The following is a 6961-nucleotide window of genomic DNA, read 5'->3' on the forward strand; positions in this document are numbered from 1 at the left end:
CAGGTGGATGCTTTATCCCTGCAGTGCCTGGGACAAACTGTAGCTAAGAACCTGCCACAACCTTGCCAGCACATACACAACTTCTCACACAAACATTTTATCATACACTTGTTTTCACAGAGCCAAACACATTTCATAGCCCCCAGATAAAGGAAACATTTAAAAGTTTCAAAATTGCTGCAAACTAATAGTTGGATAACTTTCCAACTATTCAGTTCAGTTCAGTCACTCAGTTGTGTCTGACTCTTTGCAACCTCATGGACTGCAGCATGCTAGGCCTTCCTGTCCATCACCAGCTCCCAGAGCTTGTTCAAACTCATGTCCATCGAGTTGATGATGCCATCCAACCATCTCATCCTCTGTCATCTCCTTCTCCTGCCTTCAATATTTCCCAGCTATGGGGTCTTTTCCAATGAGTCATTTCTTCATATAAGGTGACCAAAGTATTGGAGCTTCAGCTTCAGAATCAGTCCTGCCAATGAATATTCCTTTATTATTGACTGGTTTGATCTTCTTACAGGCCAAGGGATTCTCAAGAGTCTTCTCCAACATGACAGTTCAAAAGCATCAATTCTTTGGCACTCAGCTTTCTTTATGGTCCATATTTCACATCCATACATGACTACTGGAAAAACTATAGCTTTGACTCCATGGACCTTTGTTGCTAAAGTAATGTCTCTGCTTTTTAATATGCTGTCTTCTATGTTTGTCATACCTTTTCTTCCATGGGGCAAGCATCTTTTAATTTCATGGCTGTAGTCACCATCTGCAGTGATTTTGGAGCCCAAGAAAATAAACTCTGTCACTTCCAACCATTAGGAGCTGGGAGTTAATGCTAGAACAGATTGTAATAGATTGTCTTAAAAGATATAGCAAGAACCTCAGAGATTGTGTCTGTATGTGTTTTCATGTGTAGAATATCTCATTAACAAGATTGCATTTATGAAATTACTGGATTAGAGAGGAAGCCAGATTCCTTTGGTTTCTTTGCTATCTCTTGTACCCAACTAGTCAATTGCACTTTGATTAAGTTATTTATTTTTTCTGTCTCAATTGTCTGACCTGTAAAATTAGGAAAGTATAGTACCTACATAAATGACTGTTGCATGTTTGACTAAATGCTGAGAATCATGCCTGAATCATTTTAAACACTTGATAGATCTTAAATACATATATTTCTTTAATCAATTAAAATACATAAAGTGCAACAAGATGTTGTGAGGCAGGGGTGCTAGGAAAGCGATAATACAAAATCAAATACCTTTCTTAAGTGATGTCCAATAACAAGTCAAGAACCTTCTATACCCAATCTAATCCAAATTAATTTGAAAACTTTTTCTAAGTAAGTGGCATCTTGTAGACTAAAGGTTAATTGCAAGCAAAGTATTTGTTTTCCTCCCTATCTTTTATTTTTATGTGTGAAAGTATTACTGAAAGTATGGAACATCCTTTTCTGGTATCTCAGAAACACAATGAGCTACTGAGCATATAACTTGTGTCTTCAATGGCTGGTCAACTGGCGTGACATTGGGAAGCACCACAGAGAACACTCACTTGAAGCCTGAACATAAAAGGACATGTATAACTGCAAATTATTTCTATAACTTATGTTTTTGCTGTTTACTATTATTTTCATCATTATTATTATTATATCATTAATTGCCATTTATATATCTGTTGGTGAGGTATATGTTCAATCATGTCTCTATTTTTAATTGGGTTGTGTTTTTATTATTTATAAATAGTTTTGTATAGTCTAGCTACAAATTCTTTGTTGCAAAAATGTTTTGCAAATATTTTCTTCACTTCATCTATAAATCTAACATCTATCTATATTACATAATAATACATAGCATTATATAATAACACAAAACATTAAAAAGATTTCATAAAATTATGTAACAGGAATAATCAACAAAACATTTTTTCCCCTCTGCTTATATTCTATTCATACTGCTTCAGCTTTCATTTGCTATATAAACACTATCTCAGAATGGCACAGTTTAAATAACTGGGCTGTATTCTGTTATTCTTCATGTTGACCATGGTCAGATGGTATCGAACTATACAGCATCCCATGGACAGAGGAGCCTGGTGGGCTACAGTCCAGGGGGTCACTAAAGTTCCAAACATGACTTAATGACTAAATAACAACAACAGCCAAGTATAAACATCAGTTTGAAGATTCTTGTTGCTTTATTTCAAAAGTATTTGAGGTTCCATCTTACAAATAACAACCTGTGAAAAACTGAACTTCATGTGAACAATATGTCATATTCTTTAGGTCTAAAAAATATACATATCACTCACATTCCAATTTTCACATATTATCCAAGACACACACACATGCAAACACGTGACAGACATATAAATGCATGAAAACACAATGGAGATAAGTCTATATATTTCAGAAACAATTGAAAGTGAAAGTCACTCAGTCATGTCTGACTGTGACCCCATGAACTATACAGTTCATGGAATTCTCCAGGCTAGAATACTGGAGTGGGTAGCTATTTCCTTCTCCAAGAGCTCATTCCCAACCCAGGAATCAAGCCCAGGTCTCCCTCATTGCAGGCAGATTCTTTACCAGCTAAGCTATAAAGGAAGCCCACAGCATTTACTATCACTCATCTCATTTCCATTTTACAAAGAAAAAGCCTTTTTTATATTTCACTGGAGTGTGTAGCTGTTCTTTTCTCTAGGGGATCTTCCCAACCCAGGGATTGAACCCAGATCTCCCACATTGCAGGTAGATTCTTTACCATCTGAGCCACCAGGGAAGCACAAGAATATTGGAATGGGTAGCCTACCCATTCTCCAGGGATCTTCCTGCCACAGGAATTGAACCAGGGTCTCCTGTATTGCAGGCTGATTTTTACCAGCTGAGCTACAGGGTAGCTCAATAGATAAAAAATATATGGGTTAAGTTTGTAGAAATGTTTTCCTTCAATGAGTAAAGAGATTCTTTCTTTGGCACCAGACAATTCCCACAGAAAGGTAATTAATATTATGACAAAACAAAAATACACAACTAGAGAACAGCTCATTAATACTTGCTTAATGTCTCACCAGATAGTGAACATAACATAAACCAAAACCACAAGCATAATTATTTTATTATAATCAATCCATGATATGCTCATTATTTCTGGAACTGATACAGATACTCTTAAAACAGTCATGGTTTTGAGAAATATTAAAATTGTTACCTTGTTTTGCATCCACATGAATATTCACAGAAAATGCTTAGTCCGGACTCTTACAGCCATGTATCTCTAACATTAGAGTCTCACCCACATTATTTTGAAGAGGAGAAGACAGGTAAGTTCATCAAATGTATTCTTTGAAGTAAAGAAAGGAAGGCTCAGAAACAAGCTTGTAGAAAGTAACATGCCTCACAAGTTACATTTAGGTTTGGTTCAGTTTCCCAACGCTGTATACCAGGTATTTGTTTTTATTGAGTAATAACAGTTATGCCTTTTTAAAGAGTGCATGCATGAATGTATAATTTTCTGAATATAAAGACAATTGCATATAGAATTGTATTCTATCTTATGATATATTGCAGATGTGCAGAAGTGTTACACATCCATGTGTTCTTTTCTTGATCATTTTCTAAAATCTTAGACAAGAACAAAGGAAAATGGATGGAGGGAATTGCTCCTCCATTACTGGATTCATTTACTTGGGAATTATTGATAACACCGAGGACAAAGTGACCATATTTAACATGGTTCTAATTGTTTATCTCACTGGCCACTTGGCAAATCTTGGGATGATGTTCCTGATTAACATGGATCTGCAGCTTCACACACCCGTGTACTTTTTCCTTGGTCACCTCTCCTTCTGTGTCCTCTGCTATGCACTGCAATTCACCCCAAGATGCTCTTGGACCTATTTGCCAAGAACAAATCAATCCCCTCCTATGGCTATGCTCTGCAATTCTTGGTCTTCTGTATCTTTGCAGATTAGGAGTGTTTCCTGCTGGCCGTGATGGCCTATGACTGGTTCAAGGCCGTCAGCAGCCCCTTGCTCTATGCAGTCAGCATGTCCAGCAGGGTGTGCTCCCTGCTTGTGGCTGGGGTTTTCCTAGTGGGAATGGCAGATGCTCTGATACACAAGACATTAGCATTCCATTTATGCTTCTGTGGGTCAAATGAGATTAATGATTTCTTCTGTGACTTACCTCCACTTTTACTCCTTTCCTGCTCTGATATACAGGACAATGAATTGGTGTTATTCACTATTTTGGGTTTTATTGAACTGAGTACTATTTCAGGAATCCTTTTCTCTTATTTTATCATCCTTTCAGTCTTGAAGACCCACTCTACTGATGGGAAGTTCAAAGCTTTCTCCACCTGCACCTCTCATTTAAATGTTGTGACAATTTTCTAGGGAACTGTACTTTTCTTGTATTTCAGGCCAAATAATTTCTACTCTCCAGATCAAGACAAAATGACCTAATTGTTCTATACCCTTGTGAATCCCATGTTAAATCCTCTGTTATATAGACTATAGAACAAAGATGTGAAACAGGCCCTGAAAAACTGGAAAATGAAAGGTGGTTTTAAAGGGTGTACTATAAATATATAGACACACATATATATGTTTGTTGTTTTTGTAAAATTATATTCATGATTCAAGGGAAATGAAATTGTTTCAAATACTATAAAGGAGCAAATAAATATTTGTAATAAAATATAATCTTTAAAACACAGCATGCTTCATTGTGTATATACAATTAATGTATAGCACTTCCTCTTTGCTGAGTACTTCCAGAATTTTGCAATTTTGTCAAATATTATGGTTAATTCTTTCATTCAAATATTATTTCAATTACACTAAAATTTATTGTATATTTACTGAGAGACCTTTGAACATTTAGGTCCTTTATATTCTATGATGCACACTGTATTTTCTACATTAATGACTATAGATCAGATCAGATCAGTCGCTCAGTCATGTCCCACTCTTTGTGACCCCATGAATCGCAGCATGCCAAGCCTCCCTGTCCATCACCAACTCCCGGAGTTCACTCAGACTCACGTCCATTGAGTCAGTGATGCCATCCAGCCATCTCATCCTCTGTTGTCCCCTTCTCGTCCTGCCTCCAATCCCTCCCAGCATCAGAGTCTTTTCCAATGAGTCAACTTTTCTCATTAGCTGGCCAAAGTACTGGAGTTTCAGCTTTAGCATCATTCCTTCCAAAGAAATCCCAGGGCTGATCTCCTTCTGAACGGACTGGTTGGATCTCCTTGCAGTCCAAGGGACTCTCAAGAGTCTTCTCCAACACCACAGTTCAAAAGCACCAATTCTTCGGCAATCAGCTTTCTTCACAGTCCAACTCTCACATCCATACATGACCACAGGAAAAACCATAGCCTTGACTAGATGAACCTTTGTTGGCAAAGTAATGTCTCTGCTTTTGAATATGCTATCTAGGTTGGTCATAACCTTCCTCTAACACTGTACACAAAAATAAATGCAAAATGGATTAAATACATAAATATAAGATGAGGTATTACAAAACTCTTAGAGGAAAACATAGACATAACAGTCTTAGACATTCACTGCAGCAATATATATGTGTGTGTGTGTATATATATATATATATATATATATATATATATAGTATCCACCTCCTAAGGCAACAGAAATAAAAACAAAAATAAACCAATGGACCTAATTAAACTAAAACAACAACAACAAAAAGTTCTGCACAGCAAAGGATACCATAAACACAATGAAAGGACAACCCATAGAATGGGAGACAATATTTGTAAATGACGTTAGCAACTAGGGATTAATTCCAAAATTTACAAACAGCTAATGCAGCTCAGTATACAAAGCAAACAACCCAAACAAAAACATGCACAGAAGATCTGAATAGACATTTCTCCAAACAAAACATACAGGCAGCCAAGAGGCACATGAAAAGATTCTCAACACATGAATCATTAAAGAAAAGCAAGTTAAAACCACAAAGAGATATTATCTCACACTGGTTAAAATGACCATCATCAAAAAGCCTACAAACAATAAATGCTGGAGAGGGTGCCAGCTCATTTCAGTTCAGTTGCTCAATCATGTCCAACTCTTTGTGACCCCATGAACTGCAGCACACCAGGCCTCCCTGTCCATCACCAACTTCTGGAGTCCACCCAAATCCATGTCCATTGAGTCAGTGATGCCATCCAACCATCTCATCCTCTGTTGTCCCCTTCTCCTTCTGCCTTCAATCTTTCCCAGCATCAGGATCATTTCAAATGAGTCAGCTCTTAGCATCATGTGGCCAAAGGATTGGAATTTCAGCTTCAACATCAGTCCTTCCAATAAATATTCAGGACTGATTTCCTTTAGGATGGACTGGTTGGATCTCCTTGTAGTCCAAGGGACTCTCAAGAGTCTTTTCCAACACCACAGTTCAAAAGCATCAATTCTTCAGTGCCCAGTGAAGAATTTTCTTTCTAGTCCAACACTCTCATCCATACATGACCACTGGAAAAACCATAGCCTTGACTAGACGGACTTAATTTGGCAAAGTAATGTCTCTGCTTTTCAATATGCTATCTAGGTTGGTCATAATTTTTCTTCCAAGGAGTAAGTGTCTTTTAATTTCATGGCTGCAGTCACCACCTGCAGAGATTTTGGAGCCCCCAAAAATAAAGTCTGACACTGTTTCCACTATTTCCCCATCTATTTGCCATGAAGTGATGGGACTGGATGCCATGATCTTTGTTTCCTGAATGTTGCACTTTAAGCCAACTTTTTCACTCTCCTCTTTCACTTTCAAGAGGCTCTTTAGTTCTTTTTCACTTTCTGCCATAAGGGTGGTGTCATCTGCATTTCTGAGGTTATTGTTATTTTTCCCGGCAATCTTGATTCCAGCTTGTGCTTCCTCCAGCCCAGCGTTTCTCATGATGTACTCTGCATATAAGTTAAATAAGCAGGGTGACAATAT

At 37.4% G+C, this 6961-nt stretch overlaps 1 pseudogene; it reads left to right on the top strand.

The window, feature by feature from the left end:
• The first annotated feature begins 3640 nt into the window (after positions 1–3640).
• LOC102410295 lies at positions 3641–4593 on the top strand (annotated as a pseudogene).
• Positions 4594–6961: the final 2368 nt, after the last annotated feature.

Source organism: Bubalus bubalis, chromosome 9 (genome assembly GCF_019923935.1).
Source record: "Bubalus bubalis isolate 160015118507 breed Murrah chromosome 9, NDDB_SH_1, whole genome shotgun sequence".
Lineage (NCBI taxonomy): Eukaryota > Metazoa > Chordata > Mammalia > Artiodactyla > Bovidae > Bubalus > Bubalus bubalis.